At 45.9% G+C, this 22,850-nt stretch overlaps 1 protein-coding gene across 1 annotated transcript in view; it reads right to left on the bottom strand.

Annotated features, from left to right (window-relative positions):
* Window positions 1–12,225, bottom strand: part of LOC135916337 (uncharacterized) — a 415,240-nt gene extending 403,015 nt beyond the window's left edge. Inside the window, exons 1-2 of the mRNA XM_065449670.1 lie at window positions 12,086–12,225; window positions 7,906–7,981 (exon numbers count right to left, since the gene is read on the bottom strand). The gene's annotated coding sequence lies outside the window, so the exon portion shown is untranslated. The remainder of the gene's footprint in view (window positions 1–7,905; window positions 7,982–12,085) is intronic.
* Between the last annotated feature and the right edge of the window lie 10,625 nt (window positions 12,226–22,850).

Here is a 22,850-nt window from a genome sequence, read left to right as displayed (position 1 = left end):
TATTTGTTGCGGGAACACACGCCAGGCTATTTGTCCTTATATGGTTTAGCGGTTATAGCCTTGAGCAATAACTGCGTAAGCGCGTTGCAAGCATAGTAGCTATTGATCACCTCATACTGTCGCGAATGCCAGAAGATGAAGTACAGCACAGAATTACTGGCAGAGAAAGTACTCCACTCCCCGTCTTCGGGAAGTCCTGAAGCAGACAATGATTGTCCAGGCAAGTTTCGGAGCAATACTGAGGCACGCTAAATGATTCATCAGCAATTACCGAAGGATTGATATCGATTTCTGTTACTTGCTTCCAGCATCACAGCCAAAGGAGAAGATGTGAACGCAGGCCCGAAGTTGCTTGCAACATGCAAGAAATTTATAATACGATGACAGCACTGTAAATGGAGGATTCAAGTCAGTCATTGGAAAGAGAATGTGATGGTTTTGTGACATTAGCATGGAAAGAATTGTTTTAGAAATCGAATTTTCAGGAGACGCCTAATAAATAAATATTCTTGCTAATTTGCGAAGTTAGCCGTTAGTGGTATAAAACCACAAACGAATATTCCCTGCACCTAAATACAGTGTATAAGCCCACGACTATCTCGGAGAACCTAGACAATGTTCAATATCTTGGCGGTCAGAATTACACCAAGGTGCTAAACATGATGAGTTGACATAACTGCTCTTGAAATTTTTTTCATTTCGTCTCACAAGAAAACTTTTCAGAAAGACCAATACGACACTATGAGCTAACATATTAAACCCTCTGCACAAAAGTTTACGCCTAAGAAAAGGGGCTGTGCCAAACACAGACAAGGACGAGAGGGTATCGACACGGACAATCTCAAGTTTTATTGATCTACGAAAGTTAACTTTGTCCTAAAGTTTGACGCTGACAGAGCAGGCTGGGTGAGGCGGTTGCAGCAAGTGCTTTCGTGTAGTCGCTTGATTCATGCTTTTAATCCGCTCCATGGACTACACAGGTCCCCGGGATTTTTTACGAGGTAATAACGCAGAAAAAATAGAACCTATTTGCTTTTTGGAAGCACTCTAACCTTATTGCGGGGCTTGGAGTTCGAAAAGTAAAAAAAAAAAAGAAAACAGAAATGAGATACACCCTGCTTGCGCTATGATTGTTTTTTTTTCTGCTGAAAAACGCGCCGTGAAACAGCACACAAAAAGAAACACTGAATTAAAAAAATGCTTTAGCGCGGTTTGGAGTTGTAATAGCTTCCAGTACCTGTCCGTTCACAGCGCACACCATTCCATCATGTGGGCCAGCAACCGGGGGCAGCGCTACGTCCAACGCACACGCATGTTTTCGTTCACTTCTGGCTGCATTTCTTTGCTTTTCTCTCAACTAGCCTTTCGCGGGCCACCCAACAGATAGATAAACACAAAGCACCGCTAGCTGCTAAAAAAGACGGAAGAAAAACAAAAGAGAGGTACACCAAGGAGGCGTTACGCGCCATTGCTTTTCCACAGTTCAGCTCTATTGTTGATGCTCCCTATGTTGTGAGCTCTCCCCCTCCGTTTGCTTTTTGTTTATGTGGTTCGCTATTATCTGCGGGGTTTCACCCCTGACTCGTGTTTTGCACCCGGGGGGCAGGGTGGCGGGCAGCCGGGCAACGCGCCACTGCACACACCGCACACTTTAGCCCACTTCGTGAGGAGCCTTCGCGGTACGGAAAAAGTCCTCGCAAACACAGTCGCGGAGGCAGTTAAGCAAGGAAGCAAGAAGCACGTTGCCGAGAAGGGACGCTATAGCTCCACTTTTTGCTTCGAGGATCGCGAAAACTTTTTATCATATTTATGATAACGAGAATCACTACAATTGATCTTTTTGGTAGGCGGAATCAAAACAAAAGGTATGTGGAAATACTCGTATATTCGTTCAAGCCAGTTGATTTTTTTTTAAATTTCCGTCAGTGTTATTGGTATCTCAATGCACAAGATTGACTATGTTAAGGCTACGGCGAAGTGACAGTTGCCGGTATTAAATAACTCAGCTTTGGCGTTATAGCTGCAGCAGAATTGGACAAAGCTTTTCACTCGCAAGTGTTGTTTGCTTTTGGCCGCATTGTCGACCTCACCGCTTCTCGCCGATGTATGGAACTAACACGCCGTGCGGTTGACCATCGCTTAAATATTGCAATGGCGTGTGCACTCACTCGACAAAAACCACTTTCAAATGATGACATTTGAGAGAAAATGCCGGGTTCTAGTGAGGGCATGATCTCGAAATCTTGATATAGGACCTGAACTTTAAATTCACATAAAATTTTCAGAATAAGGAAATTAAAACATTACGGTTAGATTTATTATGAGATATTACTGCACTGTAAAACAGATATAGGTTGATGTTTTCACCTAGTAGTGAGGCGGAAGAACACAGCAGCAAAAGTGTGAATGACTGACTTTTTATTGGGCGAACCTGTGCCTACAAAAGCAAGTTACACTCAAAGCACAAAGATAGTGGCGAACAAAGTAGTCGGTCATCGGAATCTGATCTGCAGTCAAGCGCATCGACTTTTATACATGAGTCAGCGAAGGTTCCGGAGTAATCGCTGGTGGCCACGTGTTTTCCAGAAAGTACTAAATAATTCGCGTCACGCATGCGCTCTGATTACACAAGGTGCGGTGACAGCAGAGAACGGATAGAACCATCGAAAATATTGGAGAAGCTTTCGATACATGCAGGCACTTCCTGCGCTGAGGGACAACGTTTAAAATTTGTTAACTGGCCATCTCCTGAAAAAGATAAACCAATATGCAAACGTGTAATTGTAATAAAAGACATGTGCCAATTTCGTAACATTACCATGATGAATGTTTTAAATTAGGAAATTTACCTATGTGTCAAAATTTAGAGGTGGGCGAGTTGGTGTGGTTCTATCTCAACGAGAAAGTGCGCGAGAAAGACGTAGATGAAAAAGAGACAAACACCCATGTTCGTGGTTTTTCTCTTTCTCGTCTACATCTTTTTCGCGCACTTTTTCGTTAAGATTTACCTAGGCACACAGGAATAGGTTATCTACGTTAAATCGTGAAGAAAGCTTCAGTGCATTGCGGTATGTTTGATTGCCGAGTTATACTGTGTGTCCATGCCAACGTTAGCCAAGGTGTCTAAAGATAAGAAGATGATAAAAAGAGACAACGCAAGATAATGTTATAAAACGTACGGTACTCAGTCCTCAGAGGTCTGACTACTGAATAACGCGTCTTATAATCGTGCCTAGCACAATATTTTTTTAAACATTTGTTTTCTTTTAACATCCTGGCTAACGTTAGCTGGGACGCCCTATGTAGCATCAGTAAGGAATACCAAGGATATACAAACTATTACTCAATATTCGTGGGGACGAAACTGTTAGTTGGAGGGTGTCTCCTGCAGGCGTTTTGGGGTATCCATCACTATATACCGATGTTGCTACCCATTCACTAACGCGATGTCTTGGCCCGTGTGGCGTTAGCCGTAAGTGCCGAGAGACGGATCTGACAGGTTAGGCAAATGACTGCTTTGGCCACTGCATGGCAGCTTTCGACATTTGATTGTATTTCGGTACAACACACAGAAATAATAATAATGTTGAGGGTATTTGATTTTTTAAGAAAGGCAATGCTCAATAGCCTGAAAGGGAAAGGACAATTTATGATCGCCCGTCAGCCCCTAGACTCTCTGAAGGACAGTAGGGGCTCTCTCTAGGGTTTCATTATATTGGTAAATTACTCACAAGAAACCCTGACACTGAGAAGGAAAATCACCGAGGAAAAGAAATGGTTAGAGTGCATACTGCAGGTATTATGGAATCATTACCACGGCCATCGTAAAGAAAAGCATACAATCATTGAATTATACCGGGGATAATACAAGGAACAGAAACTTGAAAGTTAATAAAGAAGCTCGAGAACACTTTAAGGACAGCTCAAAGAGCGATGGAACGAAAAATGTTCGGCGTAACGTTAAGAGACAGGAAGAGAGCGGTATGGATAAGAAAGAAAACACGCATAGCAGACATTATAGTTGACAATAGGAGAAAAAAAATTGAGCTGGGCAGGCCATGTAATGCATAGGGTAGATAACCGGTGGACCATTAGAGTTATAGAATGGTTTCCAAGTAAGAGAAGCGTAGAAGAGGACGGCAGAAAATTAGGTGGGGTGATGAAATTAGTAAACTTTTGGGCACAAGTTAGAATCAGTTAGTACAAGAGGCAATTGGAGGCAACAGGGGCAATTGGAGATCATTGGGATAGGCTTTCATCCTGCAATTGACGTTAAAAAAAAATTACCGACGATTACGTTACTTCCTAATGCGAAATTTGAGCGCAGCAAATAAGCTGTTTCACCTTTTCGATAGATTGAGGCAAAGAAATCGAGCAACACATGTATGCGCTATCACAGAATTTTTTTTTTATTTTTCACACGTATTCCTTTAACAAAGACTCCACTAACAGTTCTTGACAGTCATGAAGGAAGCTTTGTGGTCGGAGAAATAGACTGATATATGTTCGACTTGGTACACCAATGCTTGATTCTCAAAGACGAGATCTATACAAGTGCCTCGCGAGGTTGTCACAGCCGTGGGACGCGTTACGAGCGAGAGGAACGGGATGTTCTCCCGCATAAGTGTTAGGAAATTACTGTTTGTCTTTATGTCAACATTAAAGTACCCCACTACTAACATCGGTGTGGATCGATGGACGGTTAATGCGAGTTGCAGGAAGTGCACGACGTCTTTCGTGAGTGCGGTAGCGGACTCACGAAAGCGGTATCAGTCGGTCGCTGCTAGCGCTGGGGGGATGAAAGGGGGGCGGAGCTGGTTACGGGGCCGACGACAACGCCGACGACGACGCGAAACCCAGGAACGGACGCCAAAGAGCTGCGCTCTAAAAAAGGGCTGCTGCTGCTGATAATGATCTCTGAAACAAACTTGTTCAGCGCAGAAGCTGAGGCTGCAAGCACAGTTCGAACAATCGACGTAATCACAAGGCGCTGTTCAAGTAGCATGCAGGTGGCGATATTCCCATGGAGCGCACGTGGCTATCGGGCATCTGTTGCTCGTTTCGAAGGCGCCTGTAACGCTCCCTCCGATGGTGTTACCTAACTCGGTTCATTGAACTCTTTGCAATTGAAGCGCTTTCTCATGATGAATCTCTGCTGTGTTGTCATAAAACACCGCTAAACGAGGTGCCTACCTGCGTCTTGAAAAGCAGAAATCTGACCCAAAACTCTCACGTTTCTCGAGCTTCCGAGTAAACCGGGCCAATCGCCAAGGGTGCATTAAGCTGCGTGAAAGGGTCAACGGGTTTGTTTGTGTTTTTGCGAAAGTAAATGAGCGTTTCAGTCGTTTTTATTGTTTTCTTCTTTCCGTCTTTTTTATTTCTGTTTTTATGGACAGGAACTTTTGCAAGCGAACGAAAGCTGAAAAGGTCAATGCGCTCCATGCTTACGTCTGAAAGTGTTTTGCAATAGTACTAAGACTAGTATAACGCAAGATGTTATTTCACAGCTTTATATCTATTGAAGTTATGCGCACTGACGTGTTCCTGCGCGCGTGTATCCCCCCGTATGCTTCAATCGTTTCAAGGCGCGAGTTACGACAAACAAAGGGCGTGTTACCGATGAATCACGCTGTCTGCGTGGAGTCTGTGAGAGTCCTCGAAAAAAGCCGCTTGAGCGATAAAAACAGCGCATGCGTTGGTCCCTTTGTGTTTGCCGAGCTGAGGTACAATAAAGTGCAGTAGTAATTCGCGCAAACATCTACCCTTTTGAAACCGAACTTCAGTCAATAAACTTCAGATCAAATTACGATAAATATCGACAATCATGCTGTGTAGACCTCTTTGGCTTGTACGCTCTCTGTTAATATGCGACACAGCACTGAAATGAGGAACGCGAGATTAAGGTCGCGTTGGCCTACATTCGTGGCTACGCTACACGGAAAACCAATAGGCTGATGAGATGCAAAAGCGTCGTCAAATTTGAGCAGTAATGTCAGTACCTTTTACGGTAGAAATTCATGGACATGTTCTCGTACACAAAGGCATAAACGCGACTCTTGCAGAAAAACCAACATGTGAACGAGCGTTCGCGAAAATACGAACAAAGATGGCTGTTCGCCGGGGAGGACGTTATTGGACACGTGAAGCAGGTGTAATTGCCTCTACCTCTGCGCTGCGGACCAGTGCGGAAGCTAATTGGAAAAGCCATGCTACGTCCCCATGAAAAGCACATTGTGCAGCAATCTCGTGTTGTACCCCTGCGGCGATTCTTTTCACCATCGTTGTAGCACTATCGCACGTTTATTGTTAATCATTGTGTTCTGTTCTAGCTTTAGTGCGTCTCAAGGCAGCCCAAATACCTATAATCGTAGGCAATAATAATAATAATAATAATAATAATAATAATAATAATAATAATAATAATTATAAACACCATGCTGCTTTATGCGAAAATTGAGCGCCGCTCTATACGTGTTTTTAATTGAGGATAAATTGAGGCAAAGAACTTGCGAGAGACATGTAACGGAGTCGGCGATTGTCGAAAATCTGATCTGCGGGTCAAGCGCGACGGCTTTTATACATGACTCGTCGAAGTTTCCAGTGTAATCGCTGCTGCCGCGTAGCTTCCAGAAAGTACTAAACAATTCGCGTCGCGCAAGCAATCATATTACAAAACCATCGTAAACCATGACACTCGAAATAAGGGCGAACGAGACCAAACCAAGCTAACGAAACAAGCGTGAGCGAGAGCTGACGTGAGCAGACGATAGTACGAAACGAGCGGTTTGGCTGAGACCACATACGAGTACGCATCGAGCGGTCGGGTGAGTCCGCATCATAGTTTCCTACAAAAATTTATGGTCCGCATGACGCAGTAGCACGCACGTCACTAAAGGGGCCGCTCTCAGCGGTCTCCGTCGTTCGGCGCTCGCGTCGTTTATCTCTCGCTCCGCGTTCGCTTTCTAATCTTTCGCTGTGCTCGTTCACTCAGTTACGACGCCGCCACCGCCGTAGCCGCCGCTTACCGTAGGAAAGGGAGCCTAGGAGCTGTGCTCCAAAATCGCGTGATGCTCTTCGAGTTTTCGCAGCAACGTGCTTATTGCACGGCGTTGTATACGTGGGCTGTCTTTGCGTTGGTTCTGTACAGCAAAGGCTCATGAATATATGTTGGTAAGGGGATTCAACTGTCATACTGCGACACCGACAAAAGAGGAAAAACAAAGCTGTTACAGCGTAAGCTGTTAAGGGCTCCTAAAAGCCGTTTTGGTCGGCGCTGTTGCCTGCGGTTACCGCCGCCGGTGTCCATCGCAACTATCGCCGGGAATGAGATAGAAAAAGAAAAGAAATACGTAGTTGCCGGTGAGATCGAACCGGGGCTCACTGCGCGGGAGTCCGCTACACAACCACTAAGCCAGGCCAGCTATTTTTTCCCTTGATTAATATGGAAAACAAAAGTAAAAGTATATTACAGAGCTAACATCGTTCCACACTCAAAACTTGGGCAAGCACACACATACGTGGTGGCCTCGTGACTATATCCGTCCTTCCTTCCTTTCTTCCTTGCGTCCGTCAATCCATCGGTGCGTCAATCCATCCGTGCGTCAATCAATCCGTGCGTCAATCAATCCGTGCGTCAATCAATCCGTGCGTCAATCAATCCGTGCGTCAATCAATCCGCGCGTCAATCAATCCGCGCGTCAATCAATCCGCGCGTCAATCAATCCGCGCGTCAATCAATCCGCGCGTCAATCAATCCGCGCGTCAATCAATCAATCAATCAATCAATCAATCAATCAATCAATCAATCAATCAATCAAGTACTTACAAAGAAGAAGAATAACGTGCTTGCTGCGGCAAAGCTAGGGAACGATGGAACATGGTTTATTAGAATGGGAGGATACCTACCCCGCTGTCGGTTTAGGTTCTGCTGGCCTCCTTGAAGCCCATGAATTGAAGAATAGCTGGTGGAAAGTAAACATGTCTGCAAGAGAAAACAGTAAAAAGTGGTTGAAGATTTGGCGGCAGAAAAAATAGGCAATGACTCAGAAAGTCTGTAGAAAGTAGGCTGAGTAGGACATTCCGCAAAAAAGAAATCGAGCTTGGTGGCGCACCCTACCTCCCAGTTTCAAACGGGACGCTCATAGCATCCATCCATTCGTCTATCTTGGATGGAACAAGTACCGGGAAAATATAAGGTAGCGAGCGAACTAGTGCAAGAAAAAAATTAAATGTATAAGTGAAAGTAGGGTGCATGATAGTTGCAAAAAAAAAACAGAGGCGCAAGTAAAAGGTTATTATGGAACCACGTACGGGTATTAGCAGGGGCACCAAAAATTTTGCAAACGTTTATAAGGGATGAAAACGGTAACGATGGCTGGATGTTATGAGCGTCCCTTTGGAACGAGGTGGTGTGTTGCGCCGCCAAGCTCTTGCTATTATGCTGCCTAATGACCTACTTAGGTTAAACAATGAAAAAAAAAACACTGAACTACCACGCCCAAATTTTCTGATCCCCTATTGCGAACTGTGCTTTTGTACGTCTCCGTCTTTTGTAGTTTCCCTACTTTTCTTCCACCAATCCTCCGATCGCCTCTTACTAATGCCTATTGCGGGCATGTTTGCTTTACCACTGCTCCCGCTGAACCCAAGGGATTCACGGAGGCCAGTGGTGCCTAAATCGACCGCTGGGTGCCTAAATCGACTGCAGTGGTGTATCGGCGCCGCCGCTATCAGTGCGTGATCGACGAAAGACAGGAGGCGACTCTAGTCCAAAACGCCAGCAACGGGAAAGAGCCCCGTCTTTATTTCCACAGCGGTTTAAGTGGAACCAGCGTGACGTCAGTGACACGTGGTTCCATACATGCGTCAGGCGCAATGACTCGGCGTGCCCTGCGGGAGCGTGCTTTCAGCCGCAGAGAAATACATTCCAGCACATCCCCCCTTTTGCAAAATGAAAGTGGTTTTCGCGCATGACATTTAGCACACCCGCACATTAACAAAAACCAAGAACCCTGAGTGGTAATCTACCACGAACAAAACCTTATTCATCAATCCAGTATTGAACTGGTCGCTTAACCACTCTACCAGGCTTGGTCACAGTCACTGAAGCAGAAGGTACTAAAGTTGAAGTCATAGCCCCCGATGCTGAAGGTAACGAATCTGTTAAGGTATCGGGTGACTCCCTGTTCGTAAAAACCAATTCGGATGAATCACTTTCGTTTGGAAACTCGTAGCTGCCTTCTCCCTTCCTCTGTTCTGGCAAGTGGTTGAGCATTCGTCGGTTACGCCGCAGCGTACTCCCATCCTGGGCGCGTATTATGTAGGGCAGCGGTGTAGCGGCTGTGGCTAGCACCGTTGCTCTAGGCTTCATGTCCGTTACCCAAACGGAATCACCAGCTTTTAGTTAGTTCAATTCTTGGGTTCTGTGGCGCCTGTTGTAGTACCGTGCTTGTAGCTTCTTGTTGGCACTGTCTTCGGCCGCAAGATTACGCAGCTGTAGCTGCACTGAACCACGCAGCTGCGGCGCCATTGGAACTCTCGTCCTAAGACGCCGGCCCATGAGGATTTCAGCCGGACTAGGGCCAAGAATGCCTGGGGTTGCTCTGTAGGCAAGCAGAGCCAGGTACGGGTCCTTAGATTTAAGGATCAGGCGCTTAACTGTTTGAACCATACGTTTAATTTCCCCATTAGCCTGAGGGTACCTAGGGCTAGTAGTGACGTGACCAAAGCCATAATCATGTGCAAACTTATCAAACTCTGTACAAGAAAATTGTGGTCCATTGTCTGTCACTACGGTCTCCGGGATGCCATGGCGTGCAAAAATGATTTTTAGCCTTTCCATCACCGCCCTAGCTTTTGTTGAGGGAAGGAGGGCTACTTCCGGATACCGTGACAGGTAGTCGACGACGACAAGATAATGACAGTTGTTAATAAAGCACAAGTCGACCCCAACTCGTTCCCACGCGAAACTTGGCGTTGGGGTTGAAATCATTGGCTCCGAGTTCTGGTTGACAAAGCGCGCACAAGTAACACATTCTTTCACTTGCCGCACAAGCTGTTCGCCGATGCCTGGCCACCAGACCAATTCCTTTGCCAAAGCTCTAGTTCTCGCGATTCCCTGATGTCCATCATGTAGTTTTTTAGTACTTCCTTTCTTAGGTACTGAGGTGCCACCAGTCTGGTCTCTTTTAGCAGCATGCCATTGCATTCGCCAATTAAGGCTCTTTCCTGCCAGTACGGAACTAAGTAGCAAGGAAGCTTTGGTTTTTTTGGCCAGCCTTGGTGACACAATTTAAGCAAGGCTTGACAAACGACGTCAGTCTTTTGCACATCGCGTATTCTGTTAACAAAATTGTCACCCATTTGAAGCCCTTGCACACATGCTTTCACGAAAGACGACACTTCTGAGACGGTCAGTTCACCGGCTAGTTTATCTTTCGTCGGTGCTCTTGAAGGAGCGTCCGCCGTTATCAAGCTTTTACCGGGAACGTACACAATATTAAAGTGATACCGCATCAGCCGCATTCTGAAGTGCTGAACCCTTGGCGGCAACATATCAATAGGCATTTTACCAAGCAACGAAACGATAGGTTTGTGGTCTGTTTCAAGCATCACCTCAATACCTCTTATGTATTCGTCGAATCTATCGGCAGCCCATGTTAACGCTAGTGCCTCCTTTTCCACATGCGCGTAGCACTGCTCAGTTTTCGTCAGTGACCTTGAAGCAAACGCTATCGGCCGGCGTTCGCCATTGCGTTGTTTCTGGAAAAGGACGGCACCGAGACCGTCAGACGAGGTGTCCACCGAAAGAATCGTGGGAAGGCGTGGATCGTACATAGTCATGCATTTGCTGAGCAGATAAGAGATTTCAAGCTTTCAAAAGCGGTGTTCTGAGCAGGGCCCCAAGCCCAGTCGGTCTCTTTCTGCAAAAGCTCCCGTAGCGTGGCAGTGGTTTGCGCCAAATTCGGCGAAAAACGGCCTAGGTGGTTGGCCATGCCCAGAACACTGCGTAATTGCGATATATCAGACGGCGCTTTCAGCTCTTTAATGGCTCTGAGTTTGGCCGGATCCGGCTGTACGCCTTCCTCGCTGAGTAAATGGCCCAGAAAGCTTATGCTTCGAACACCGAACACAAACTTTGCTTTGTTTAAGGTAACGTTAGACTGGGCCAGCTTAGCCAATACATTCGATAGTATAGAGTCATGTTGCGCTTTGCTGTCGCCAAAAATGAGAATATCGTCCATCAGGTTAACGACGCCAGGAAGGCCTGTCAGGATTTCAGACATTCTTCTTTGAAAATACTCTGGAGATGATGTAATCCCGAATTTCAACCTAGTGAAACAGTACCGCCCAAACGGTGTAATGAACGTGGTCAGCACTTCTGAGGCCTTGCTGAGTCGCACCTGATGTGATGTGTATCTTTCTCTTAAGACAAACTTGTTCAATTGCGTAAGGTCTACGCAGATCCTTACATCTCCCGAGTGCTTTTGTACAGGTACAATGCCGGCACACCACTCTGTTGGCTCTTCGACTTTACGAATGACGCCCGTTTGTTCCATCTTCTCGAGTTCTCTTTTTACAGGCTCCTGAAGCGGTATAGGAATTCTGTGCGGTGCGCTTATTGCAAATGGAACAGCATTTGGTTTAAGCCTTATTGTATACTCCCCCGGCATAGTGCATAAGTTGTTGAAAACCTGAGGGCACAAAACTTCGTAGTTGGGTTCCTTGTGAGCCACAGAGTCAACGAACTTGACTCCCAACGCTTCGAGAGCCGGCATGGCGCAAAGGACTGACCACATAACACGTTTGGCGCGAAGTTTGTCCCCTCCAAAATATATCCGCCTGAATCTTGCACAGAACATTTAGGCGATCACCGCTAGCGCCAGTCAAGACCTAGTCGGCCTTTTACAAGCTCGTGGGAAGTTCCGGAAATGATGCTGGAATTACGGACACTTCTGCGCCTGAGTCGACTTTTGCAAAAACAGGCACGGAGTTAATATCTGAACGTAACGCGCTTTGGCGCGAGGCACCCCGACCACGCCCAAAAAACCTCCCCACTGTCCTTTTGTACAGACGACACTTGTACCTTTCGCTGGCAGCCTGGAGAAGTCCCTCTGAGGCACGCCTTGCCGAAGTGTCCCTTTAGGCCGCAGTTGAAGCACCTCTGGCTTCTCGTTGGGCAAGCTGTCCTTGGGTGCAAGTTACCTCCGCAGAAGATGCACGGTCCCTCGGAACGAGCTGATGTCGGCCGGGTTTCCTTGCTGCGTTTCGGTTTTCTGCGGTAGCCCAATGCGTCGACATTGACGTCCTCACATGGCTTGCACGGTGTGTATTCGTGGACTTCGTTGCAGTTTCGACGTTCTTCTTGCTGCTGCTGAACGGTCTCTTTTAGGCGGGCCCTCGCCAGAGCTGTTGCGAGAGACAGCTTGGGATCCATTTGGAGCGACTCGGAAAGTTTTTCATCCCGCAGGCCCACGAAGAATCGGTTCCTGATGAGGCACTGCTTGAATTCTCCGAAGTCGCATTTGTCCGCCAAGACGTGTAAAGCAGTCATAAAATGGTCAATTGACTCGCCAGGCATCTCTTGCCGCTTGTGAAAACAAGCGCTCTCGCAGACAACGTTGCTCTCCTTGATGAAGTAATCGTCGAACTTTTTTTTGACCAGCTCAAATTTCTTAGAATCTTCAGCAGAAAGATTGAAGGTGGCGAAGATGTCCCTTGCTTGTCGACCCATGGTATAGAGCAGAGTGCGTACTTGTGCCTCTTCCGGGCGCTCATTCAGGCCCGACGCATAGCGATAGTCGTCGAAGTGCAGTATCCACGCCGGCCACTCTGAGCTGGTGAAGAAGTTCAGCGGTGGCGGCTGCTCAAGACCCTGTGGCGATGCAGTGGCCATTGCAACCTCCCTTTCCGACGACGTCTCGACGCTCTTTTCAATCGCTTTTCAAAAGTGGGTGGATCGCATAACTTCTGACTCCATTTTGTATCGGCGCCGCCGCTATCAGTGCGTGATCGACGAAAGACAGGAGACGACTGTAGTCTAAAACGCCAGCAAGGGGAAAGAGCCCCGTCTTTATTTCCACAGCCGTTTAAGTAGAACCAGCGTGACGTCAGTGACACGTGGTTCCATACATGCGTCAGGCGTAATGACTCGGCGCGCCCTGCGGGAGCGTGCTTTCAGCCGCAGAGAAATACATTCCAGCACAGGGTAGACGTCTTCACATCCTAATAAAACATGCTCCATCGTTCCCCTAGCTTTACCGCCGGAAGAACATGCTTCTTCTTCCTTCTTATATCTCGCTTTATAGGTGCGTGTTCTAAGGCATCCCGATCTCGCTTCGAAACGTAATGAGCTTCCCTTTGAGTTATAAATGGTTTCTTTCCTGATTTCGTTTTTTTTTCTTAAATTGTTACTCATGGCAGGTTTCTTTTCCATTGCCGCCACCCATGAGATTATTTCAGCCTCTCTGACTTTCCGCTTGACCTTCTTTGTTGCTGTGTTGCCCACCCTACAGGCCCCATACTTGCTCGTAAGCTTCCTAGTTCTTTTCCTCCACTGTGAATCAATGTTTTTCCTGCACAGATACCTGAACACCCTCCCAGCCCATTTACTTTCTTCTATACTCCTCAGTCGTTCTTCATACTCAATTTTACTGCCAGCTTCCCTCACTTCACTACAGGACGCACTACAGGACGCCGTAAATATAGTTCAAGAGTATGCAACAGCCGGAGGACTCACATGTGCAGCTGAGAAGTCGAAGCTCCTGTTTGTATTCAAAAAACGGAACAAGGCCGATATTCCTGAAGCTATCACGTTGCATCTCAATGGCAACGTTATTCCAAGGGTAGACAGACTACGTATACTAGGCCTTCACATACAACACAACGGGAAGGCCACACATACCCTACACGTGCTCCGCCAACAACTTACTCAAATAACGCACATGATAAAGCGCATTACTAACCGCCGACAAGGACTGAAAGAAAAAAGACATACTCCGAATTGTGCAAGCCCCCATAATTAGCCGATTAACCTACCACTTCCCCTATCATAATCTGACTTAGACTGAGATGCACCAGATGACCACCCTCCTCCGTACGGCACTAAAGGCAGCGCTGGGACTACCCCAACATGCGTCTACGCAGTTCTTACTACGACTAGGGGTGCACAACACCATCCGCGAACTAGTTGAAGGTCATCTTAACAGCCGATTGCAACGTCTGCAACAAACAATGCAAGAGTGCCAAATTCTATCCCGGCTAGGATACCAAACACCAAGAAAACCACAACAGGCAAACTACACTTCTTCCAATTAGCATTCGCAACAAAATTCACGTGGCCATAATTCCCCGGAATATGCACCCTGACCGTCATAAAGGTCGAAGAAAGGCAAGAGCACAAGCCCTGGCCCGACTCTCTGGCAATGACACATCAAACACGCCAGCCCTATACACCGATGTGGCCCGCTACCCACAGAAACGTGCCCTATGTCTAGTCGTACTAGATAGTGCAGACACTCTGAGGTCTTCGGCCATGCTCAACACTGTGGACAGTGGTACGGCGGAAGAGGCTGCTATCGCCCTAGCCATCGTACACACTTCAACCATGCCGACGCCGGATGGATATACAGTGCTCACTGTTTCTCAGACCGCCTGCAGAAGTTTGGCACAAGGGAGGGTGACACCCTACACACACCGCATCCTTACATCATTACACCCCACAGTGTTACACAGGGTGCGTATCGTCTGGACACCTGGACACGCCTCTGTCGATGGTAATGAACTCGCTAATGCGGTAGCCCGAGAGCTCGCTAACCGGGCGTCATTGGAAGAGCTGTCCAACCCAGACGACGCACCGACAGAACCACTGAACTACACTGAAACTCTACAATATTACAGAGATACCAGAGGACACTTCCCTCCACCACATAATTCCCTTAATCGAGAAGATGCCATCGCATGGCGACAGCTTCAAACTAACTTATTTCCCTGCCTCTTTTATCTTCACCCCTTCAACCACACACAATATTCCTCATACTGTCCCCATTGTGGAGCAAAGCCCACAGTATATCATTGCACCTGGGAGTGCCCACACCCTCCGGGCTACTCCCTTATTACTTCACCTTCACCTTTCTCCTGGGAGACTGCGTTGACCAGCTCAGACCCGCAAGAGCAGCGATGGTGGATCCGGCGGGCACGCGGAGTGGCGCGAGCCAACGGGGCCCTGAACTAAGGGCTCCACCCTGCGAGGAAGTCGCCCAATCTCATAACAAATAGTTATTTTCTCTCTCTCTCTCTCTCCCTGTCCCTCACTTCAAAACTCGTCCAGCCCATGTCACCCTGCACAGCTTCATTTGTAGTCTTCCCCTGAGCGCCCAATGCGAGGCGACCCACTGACCTTTGGTTCCCGTCGAGTCCTGATTATCCCCTGATTTTCTTCGAAGAAGACGACGCACTGCGGTACATGAGTGACCTTATGAGCAAAATATTTAGCAAAAAAAAAACGTAGTTTTAACTCAACCAGATCGATCAACAAAGAAGCGTGGAAACATAAAATTTACCTAGAGACATTTTCCTGGAAGAATTAGACTACAAATTCCCTAACAAAACAGTAACAGGACCAGATGAAATCCCAATACAGCTAATCAAACACCTGGGCCCAAGGAGCAAGGCACAACTGACTGGCGTCACAGAACAAGTTATTATATGAAATTTCTATTGGGTGGTATGAAATTAGGATGAATTTTATCTATAAGCACAAGTGTGATAAGAATAAAACCAGCTCGTACAAACCAGTTCCAGTAACATTAGTGATGTATAAAATGGAAATGCAAGCCATAAACTTAGAGCTTTCGAAGTGAGTGGAAAAAAACGGCACACTGGGGAACTGCAGAATGCGTGCAGACCAGGGAGATTTTTGTACTAACAGTGCATAGCTCAGAATAGTTCTTTATGGATAGCATTTCTAGATCATAAAGGAGCTGACGACAAGCGTAGAGGGGATGGTTGCGTGATATTCTCAAGGATGATATCATAGACGATGATTTAGTGTAGCTGTTGAGGGAAACATGTGAACAACCAAGTACAAATGTTATGAAAAGGCTGAAACTGTAATGTGGTTGTGGGAATTCACTGAGGGCTGAATCAAGGATTTCTTTTATCTAGACTGTTCACGCTTTATGTTAGGGTCATAAGAAGATGATGGGAAAGAAGAGCATTAGTTTATGATCTATCTTACATCAGTAACGGAAAATAGGGGCAACAGAAGGTCACTTGGCTGATGTATACGGACGACTTAGTGCTACTATCGGACAATACAAGGGGTTTACAGAGACTTGGGAATGTAAGTTGACATGCAGCGACAAATCTAGGCCTTAGTTTAACGCAGAGTAAATTGGGAACTGTATTCTTTAGTGAAGAGACGAATAATGACGTGGCATCAATTAAACAGGAAGGGATACCCGTAGTCAAGCAATGTAAATACCTGGGTGTGCGCATAACTGAAGGAAATACCTTGTTAAGCATCAACCAAGATAATCTAAAGATCAAACGGAAACGCTATGCTGCAATAATGAAACATAGAAGACTTTGAGGCAACGTACAATAAATACGAGGTGGTGCAAGGAACAAGGAAAAGCGTAATGGTGCCGGCGATAACGTTCAAAAGTGCAATTACTTGTTTTAACTCAGAAACTTTGGTTCTGTTGGAGATGTTTTTAACCGGAGGTCGGTGGGCCGACTGACTTTAAGGGCCCACGGTAAAACCATAAATCAGGCAGTGCAAGGGGACAGTGGTTGGCCTTTTCTTTAAGTCAAACAAGCGCAGAGCAAAATTAGTTTTCTTGCTATGTCATCATCATCCCTCATCACATCTTCATGTCCCCGCTCCCCCTCCCGTTGTGCAGAGTAGCAGGCTAGAGCACCTTAGCTCAGGCCGACCTCTCTGCCTTCTTTCAATTAAATTATATCTCTCTAGTTTTGAAGAAAGACCTAAGAAGATGGATAAAAAGAAATGGCCTGCTAAAGTGCACAACTATATATTGTAGCTCAAGAGTGTGGAAACCGAATTGAGAAAGTCAGCATAGTTGGCAGCCAAGTACAGTGTAATTGAAATGAAATGAATGAATAAGTATTGTTTAGTCGCGCAAGGGCCAGGTATGCCTAAAGAGCGCCATGACTGATAATGTTCATAACTCATAACTCATTCATTCCGCTACCTGCTCGCCCTTGCATCGCGCCACCCAAGGACGGACGGGCGGACGGATGGACCGACGGAGTGACCCCCAACCGATTGGCTCACTCACTCACTCACTCACTCACTCACTCACTCACTCACTCACTCACTCACTCACTCACTCACTCACTCACTCACTCACTCACTCACTCACTCACTCACTCACTCACTCACTCACTCACTCACTCACTCACTCACTCATGCAGTGGTTTCCGCGAGCGATAACGTCCCTGTAGCTGGTACGGTGCGTATGCTACCATGGCTTAGCCACCGATCTAACTACCTGCCCCAGTTCCAGCTCGTTAATATAGACGGCATCATTTCTTCGCAGCTGCGCCCTTCTGAAAAGCCTTGAGTTGAGTTTAATTCTGGGCCAAAGTGTGCCGAAACCATGATTTGACTATTAGGACCGCCATAGTGGGGGCTCTGGAAGAATTTCGACCTCCTGGGGTTCTTTAACGTGCACCAAATCTAAGTGCCTCGGGCGTTTTTGCATTTCGCCCCTATCGCGACTGCCGCGGCCGAGATTTGATCCCGCGACCTCGTGTTTAGTAGCGCAACACCACAGCCGCTAAGACACCGCGGCGGGCATCCTCAAAAACTCTGTTCAAATTAGCGAGGGTCGCCATTTGTTTCCATTAGTGGCCACACGTACACTCAAGCATGCCCGCTGCTCCACTTTCATTTGGCATGCTTGCGCGATGGCCTCACAAGCTGAACCCAAGAGGTACAAGGACAACCCAGCTAAGCAGCAATCTGCAGCCAGAAGATGGTCAGGACAATAGCGGATAATCAAGGCACAAGCAGTAGGACAACATGGTGAAGATTTAGGGTCAATAATATACCCCATTGATTCTAGAGAATAACTCTAGAAGCGCCGTAAATGCGCTGACAATCTTTAGCTTTCCCTTGTGCAGTACGCGAACTCGCTTATATTTGTTGTGTCCTGTTATTGCAATACTCGGATTTTAACTTGTTTCGTTGCGCAAGATGCAGCATCGATTGTTTTCTATCTCTCGACCACTGTATCAGAGGGACGACCTTGTCACCCAGAAAGAAATGATTATTTTAGATAATTGCCGCTGATGTCCTGCGGTTTGCATTTTCTTAAATATTGATTCAAGGGCACCATTTTATGTTTGCATTGAGCGGTGCGAAATAGCCAAAGCAGCGTGACACATTACTTCGAGCGTCTGTGCAGCAGAGTCGAATTAGTAATTTGCCGAAATGCGGGCATAGTCCTTTATTGTAGTTCTGCATCGCATATCCTATTGTCCAACAAAACAAGCGCTCAAGTCATCGCAACCGTAGGAGATGTATCTTCTTCCTTCTTCGAGCGAAGCGTTTAGCCCAGACATCCATAGTGTGCGGTATATATAACACTTGATGCCCGAGCTTGAAACAAGACTGTAGGTATATAAAAATATTAAAGCAGTGATCTTCTCCTGCTTATTCTTCTTCTTTTTGCTCTTTGTCTTCTTCTGATTCTGCTTCTTGTTCCTCTTTCACTCCTCCTCCTCCTCCTTTTGTGCTTCTTTTGCTGCAGCTGTTGCTGCCAGTCCTCCTCCCGACGGGGTCGCTGTTTTAACTCCCGGCCGTGGCGGCCAGGAGTTAAAGAACTCCTGGCCGCCAGTTTGCCGCCAGTTAGTTAGCCGCCAGTTTTTTAACTCCTGGCCGTGGCGGCCAGAAGTTAAAAAAGCTGCATGTGTGCAGCTTGACTAAGCTCTAGCCACCCGTGTAGCAGCAGTGACACGATGATTTGGTATATGGATTCAGTTATGTAACCATCAGCAAATAAAGAAACGATCAGACACTTCCATCACAAATGGCAATTCCAAGAACAGTTACACAGCATACATATTTGAATGAACAATTAGAAGCATAAGCAGCTTCAATACAGTCAAACAAACAGGTCAAATAAGGTTTTGTTAGTGATGAATTATGATGCCAGATATTTTATTAACAATCACTTTAATTTACAGATCTTAAATATACATCAAATGTCCTTTAGTTTGCAGATCAAACAGATTATGCAATTCAGCTAATTTTACCTACTAGTAGGAAGTAAACAAAGGCACCATAATAAGCTGCAGTTTTTCTGAATTTGTTGCAGAACTGAAGGAAATTATGTTACGAAACAAAATGAAGCATTAGGTACCCAGCCTTTTTACCTTAAACGTTTCGACAGACGTGTAGCTAATAAAGTGAAGCAATATGTTCTTGCTTTCAATCGCGGAGCTTAAAAATTGCCATTTAAACATTTTATAATTTTGTATTTCATTTAAATGTAGGAAATTATGTAGGGCATACGTGAAGCTCTCGCCAGTATGTACTAGGTGCTAGAACTTTAATTTCCGTGTCTGTAGAACAATTACCATGTAAGTTGGTGAAGTGCTTTGCCACATATCAGATTACTGTCTGATCCATATTATTATCTGAATGTGTAAAAGGCTTTGTGAAGTAATCATCTGCGGAAAAGTGCTTTAGCTTCTACAACGTTGAAGAGTACTCACAGGGAAGCTCAAGCCTGAACGACAATTTTGATGCGTGGTGCACGATATCGTTAAAGCTTAGAAGGAAACAGGTGAGAATTCGAAGACCCAGGTCCAGGGAAGCCGGTGCTATGGTTAAGAATTTCGTATCCACAGGATGGTGCTTTCATTTGTACACTATGCGAGCTGCGAGCAATGTGAGCAGTACGCTTTTTTGGCAGCATATAAAGCGGATTGATTTTGATGGCTTCCATTTTTTGTCAGCAAGTTAGCATAAGAAGTCGTCGTTATGGTGGGCCCTTTCGACCAGAAATCTGTCTTGACCGTTTCTTGTTGATTCGAAAAGAATCATGTTAGCATTACTCTGCTAGCTTAAAGTTGCACGTGTGCCTTTTTTGGAGTGGCAACAGGTAGTGCCTTTATTGCAATTTAGTATCTATTTCATAACAACAATCCGATGTTTCATCCAGGGTAATAAATATTCAAAAAATTAATAAAAAATAATCCTGGCTTTAAGGCGTGTAGCGATAAGTTCACAGCTGGAAGTGACTCGGTGCTCCTTCTAAAAAGCAGAAAGCAAGGGAGGAACTGCACTGTAAGGGAGCAAGGGAGGAACTCCATTCTGTAAATGTTTTCCCACCAATCACTCATTGAGGTAAACTGGAAGTCGGTGGCGTTTCAGCAAAGTTTTGTTCACATTTGAGCTACCGATGCAAGTACATAATGACGTCACACAATGGGGTATCTGTCCCATACAGAGTCGTTCTTTCTTGAAAAATCTGTCGGGTGTGTTGACTTAGAGGTTCAGAAAGTTATCAACTGCCCTGTACTCCATTGACTCCGCACTCTCCCCTTCTTAGGTCTTCAGACCGGTGAAGCAAAAAAAAAAAGCTATTAGAAAAGAGCTGAATATTTTTCTCCGGCCTGTAGCGATGCCTGCCTAGCACTGTGTGAAATTTCTTCATTGCACGCCAAAGTGAAGTGGGTCAGGGGAATTTTATTGAACAACCCTCATAAAACTTATACATTTTGTCCGCTTTAATTGTACTAATAAATGTAATTTATGGAACTGCGATATCATTTTTAACTGCTGAGTTAGAGAGAGTCTGTAAGCTCCATAGTTTCGTTTTGTAAAGGCTTGCTATTTTCAACGTCTCACGTGCACGCAGCACGAGAGCAGAACACGCTAGCGCGCTCGACCCGAGCGGCCGCAATGACGGGCGTTCTCGAGATGCCGCGGCCCTCACTGCTGGTTGGCCCGAATAAACCGTGGCTGCGGCGGCTACTGCTTCGCGCCGCCTCCCACAATTTACGATAAATCATTTTCTAGCCTAAATCAAAGTTGAGCTTCCAACAGTCATTAGAAGTTAACCTTTCCATTTAGATGCAACAAACATCGTCAAATTTGGTGCAGTGGTTACAGGGAAAAATGATTTCTCCATTCCCGTGTATTTTCATAGGAGCCCCCAAGCTAAAGCTTTCTCTCTGCCACCATTGTCGCGGCTAAGGCATCATGCAAATGACCGGTAGTGGTTGGATATTTCGGTAGTTGTTCATAGGCTGGAACAACGTTGCGTGGTCTCGCGATACTTTTGTGAAGCGATTTGTCACAGCCAATTCGCTATATATCAGCAAATCGTCTCGTTTGGCCGCTCACTTTACTGTTCACAGTTTTGGAAATACAAAAAACTATACCGGCTGTCTAGGCCACACGAATGTATTGAAGCTGTTCCGCGCTAGACCCATGAAATATGGGGACAGAACAAAACGTGGGTTTGAAGGTGCCGTGGTGTTCTTATACACTGGACATTGCTTGAAAGATTTAATAAACTGAAAACCGAAAGTACTCCGCTGCTTTAAAACAAAACAAAAACAACATAAAAAAACTCGGGAGAGTAATGCGCAACAGAACTGCACCACAATTTACAATTAAATAGTGTGCGATATGATTATTTTACGGAAGGCCCGTCCAAACTGCATTTATGCACCAGGAATGATTCCCACGGTGGTTGAACGACTGCTTAGCTATATTTCTCTTTAGCAATCTTGTATACAAGTACTGAGATTGGAAATAGCAATGTTGGCTATCATATCTACCCACTGAGCTTTTTTCAACTTGCACGTACGCACCAGTGTATATAGACTAGTTGCTGTTTACAAATTGTTCTAGGGTAACACTGCCCTGAATCGTGGCTGTAACAACAGTGCACAGTTTTTCATGCGCAAAAGCTGAGCCTTTCGCATTCGGTGGGCAGCTGCTCTTCGCCTTCGTAGCTCCTGTTTGCGTGCCAGTTTTGGGCGTGCTGATTCTGCCAGTTTTCCTTTATTTCTTTTTTGTCTATTCTTCTCGTGACCACGCTTGCTCGTTCACCTCTTACTGCTTTTGTAGAGGCTTTATAACTTGTTCAATGGTAGCGACAATAAGGAAACGCAGGAAGGCGCTTGAATTCGTGATACTTCTGTCTGCCTCTAGCGTTTCTTTATGGTATATGTAAGCTGTGTTCTTTCTTACGCCTTTTCCTGGCTTAAACAAATTCAGCAATGTGAGCGGAATCCTTCGTTGACGCAAACCCCGCATTCATGAAGCGGTAAAGCGACGAACAGGCATCGGAGAGGGCGAATGTATATTATGAATGCACACTTCTTTCCTAGAATTTTTCCTATAGTAGTGATGAAACAAGGTGCTTCTTATTTTACCGTTGGGAATAAGCGAGTACAAGACGAAAGTAATGTCATGGTTTACTAACTGACATGCTGTCTGACATCTCCCAACGTCAGTTAAGTTCTTACGGGTTAACCTGCAATGAGCATCGGAGTTAGTGTTGAGTCAACAGACTCGCCTGATGTATCACTTTTATTTGCTTTTCTAGCAGGAGGCTCCTCTCAATTGCGTTGAGTCACCTGCACAAAGAATAAAAAACTCGCGCGTCTTCTTTTGGCCTCCTGGACAAGAAACTCTCGTTGGACTGTCTGCATTGTGTATGCAAATGACATGCTGAGCAAAGCTGCTTGGATGACATTGCCGCAAGCCTATGTTCTCGTGTGTTTTGATCTTCGTGCGTCTCTTCGCGCTTCCCCTGCAGTTTTCCATATTCTATGTGTGAACTTCGTATGATGGAACATGG

This window comes from Dermacentor albipictus, chromosome 5 (assembly GCF_038994185.2).
Source record: "Dermacentor albipictus isolate Rhodes 1998 colony chromosome 5, USDA_Dalb.pri_finalv2, whole genome shotgun sequence".
In the NCBI taxonomy this organism is placed as follows: Eukaryota; Metazoa; Arthropoda; class Arachnida; order Ixodida; family Ixodidae; genus Dermacentor; species Dermacentor albipictus.
This window is presented reverse-complemented; position numbering and strand designations above follow the sequence as displayed.